This window comes from Bos indicus x Bos taurus, chromosome 13 (assembly GCF_003369695.1).
Source record: "Bos indicus x Bos taurus breed Angus x Brahman F1 hybrid chromosome 13, Bos_hybrid_MaternalHap_v2.0, whole genome shotgun sequence".
In the NCBI taxonomy this organism is placed as follows: Eukaryota; Metazoa; Chordata; class Mammalia; order Artiodactyla; family Bovidae; genus Bos; species Bos indicus x Bos taurus.
Window position 1 is genome coordinate 6,843,427 of NC_040088.1, and position 2,938 is coordinate 6,846,364.

The following is a 2,938-nucleotide window of genomic DNA, read 5'->3' on the forward strand; positions in this document are numbered from 1 at the left end:
CTCTTAAGGGTATAGCAGTGATAAAAACTTTCAGTCATTTCTAAAAAGCAACACTTGATAGTTTTCTGTCCCCAATGGTTCTCTAATATACATGTAGAAGGAAGGCAACAGGAAACCAAGAATAAAAATAGCTGAGCTCTCCACAATTGGGCTTCCTGCTTGCTTTCCTTGCTCAAAAGAGGAGACACCATCTCCTCTTTATGAAGTAATAGAGGCTTCATAGACAGCTGGGCCACTCCAGTGACGGTCGGCATCTGATGCCCCATATCTCTCAGTTCTTCTTGTTGCCAGTGGTCGGCCTGGCGATGGTGGTGAAATGGGAGCAATTAATCTGTAGAGTAATCTGTAAAAACATCTTACTGCTCTGTATTTTCTTGAACACTGCTGACTGCTTTCTGGATGTTTTTACACTTTTCCTCCAAATCACAGAATCTCTCCTCCCAAAGACTGATTAACTGGTAAAGTTCCTGTTGAATATATTTTCTTTGCTTTCTTCACGTCTTCAGTTTTCACACAGCTTCTGTGATTCAGCCAAGGAAGAAACTATATTTTAGTTCACGTAGATTGTTAACACGGTGTACTAAGAAAGCCATCCATTTCCTTCTGATCTTCTATCTTATTAGCCACAATAGACAAAGTCTTGAAAATATTCTTCAGCTGACTACTGATTTCCAGGATAGATGCCACAGTGGGGGATAAAGCTGTTCCCAGTGACCTGAGGAGGTCAGTAATCAATTCCTGAAATACAGTTCTACTTTCTGCCATTAACGGTTCTTTCAATATCATATCAGACATCTGAGAAACAAGTGTAGACACATTTTCTGGAATCGAAGCGAGAGACCCAAGTGCTGCGGTAATGGTGTCTGATGCAGGCGTACTGGACGTCGGCAGGGCACCAAGCAAGGGCTCGTGAACGTCTAGCATGGCCTTTGTTTCATGCTGCCACCCTTAATTCTTCCATATTGTTAAACAGACTATTCAAGTCTTTGCCAAAAACATCCTGAACTTCTGCGTTATGCTGATCAACTGCCTTTCCTTCAACTGTGTTAAGCAACCCACTGGCAGCATCATGAAGTCTCTCCTCCGTACTTTCCAAAGCCGAGGTGATATATTCTTCAACAAGCTGTAATTTCATTTCCTGCAAATGTCTTTGAGTGGTTTCAAGTTCCTGTGTCTTACTTTGCAGGTCAGATTTGCACGGGTTAAGTTCATTTTTACTGTCCATAAACAATTCTGTAACCCTATTTAGCTCTTCCTCAACAGCAGCAATTTTTTCAACCAGTTCTACAATTTCTTCCTCCTGAACACTTAGTTTTCCACTCATAGCTCTAACATTTTCTTCAGAAATGTACACTCCATTTTTTTCACGAGTTGCAGCAAGATCCCGTTTCAGATGCTCTATCTCTTCTGTATATTCCTTAATCAGAGCTTTCTTGGTGAGTTTCTGGTTAACCTCAGGCTTTCTTTGCTCTATGAGCATATTCCAATGTACTCAGAGTCTCCTCCAGGTTGAGAGATGCAGAAGAAACTGTTGCCATGATAGATGTTCTTGTACATCCCCCAAGAGAGTCCTGGAGGATTCTAGTCTGTTTAGATTCTCGATAAGGAACATGAGGTGTTCTTTCTACAAGAGCAGTAATAATCCTTCCCAGAGTCAACAGGGACTGATTGATATTTCCAGCTTTCCGAGGTCTCTTGTCAACTGCTCCAGAATGGCCAATGTTCTCACTGCCTGCAAGATCAACCTTAATCAGCTTTCTTGGTGATTTTCTGGTTAACCTTAGGCTTGTTGAGTATGTTCTTTGCTCTAGCCCAATTCTGCCACCACCTTTCCCCATCATGTTGCCAAGACTCGGTTCTTATAACTTAGGGATACTAATGACACATTTGTCCAGTGGCCAATGGACTGCTGTGACATTCAAATGAAAGGTATTGGTAAAGTGAAATTCATTCATTCACGAGTAATTATTGATGGGTTGTTCTAGATCCTTAGGAAAATGATGGAGTAATAATTGAAGGTTGGAACTCTGAACACCCCCCCACCCCACCCCCTGCCCCGCACACACAATACACACACACACACACACACCCGTAGACCAAATCCTGGCTTCCTTACCCACAAACTGTGGGAGGATTAATAATACTTGAAGAGTTATTGCCAAATTTGTGCTCCAACTCTTTGTGTCCAACTCTTTGCGACCCCATAGACTGTAGCCTGCCAGGCTCCTCTGTCTGTGGGATTTTTCAGGCAAGAATACTGGAGTGGGTTGCCATTTCCTCATCCAGAGCATCTTCCCAACCCAGGGACCAAATCCACGACTCTTTCATCTCCTGCATTGGCAGGCAGATTTTTACCACTGCTCCGTATTTGCAAAGCATTTACCACACAGAAAAAGTTGCTATAAAAGCCTTTGAAAACAAAAGATTTCTTTGACATAAACTAGGTTGAATTACTCTTTAAGGAGACAACTGAATATCTTATATCAGAAGAGGTAAGATAGAGCAGTACACACCAGTATAACAAAATTCTTTACATATAAAATGAAGTTTTAATTATTAATCATTAGCCGTTAGGAACACAGATGTCCAGGATGCCTTACTTTACTTGGGTTACAAATAAAGATTAATTCTACTGCCATTAGAGCAGCCTAGGTTTCTTTTTATTAATTACCCAAGTGATACGTGAATATGTTCCTTTAATAAGTAATGAAAACATTTAGACGAGGCTAAAGTTCTCTGTGATATCTGATGTAATTCTCCCATAACACATGAGGAAAAAAATGATCTCAGTAGCTTGAAACGACAGCGTTATCTGCTCAGATTTGTGTCCATGGCTGGGCAGTGGGCATCTGATTCCACAAGACCCTGACTTACAGACCCGAAATGGCAGTTTCTTGCCATCTAGAAAGTGACACCGCAGCAAGAAAGCAAGACACAT

General features: G+C 41.5%; 1 pseudogene; it reads right to left on the reverse strand.

Annotated features, from left to right (window-relative positions):
- Positions 1-356: 356 nt before the first annotated feature.
- LOC113902859 lies at positions 357-1,841 on the reverse strand (annotated as a pseudogene).
- Between the last annotated feature and the right edge of the window lie 1,097 nt (positions 1,842-2,938).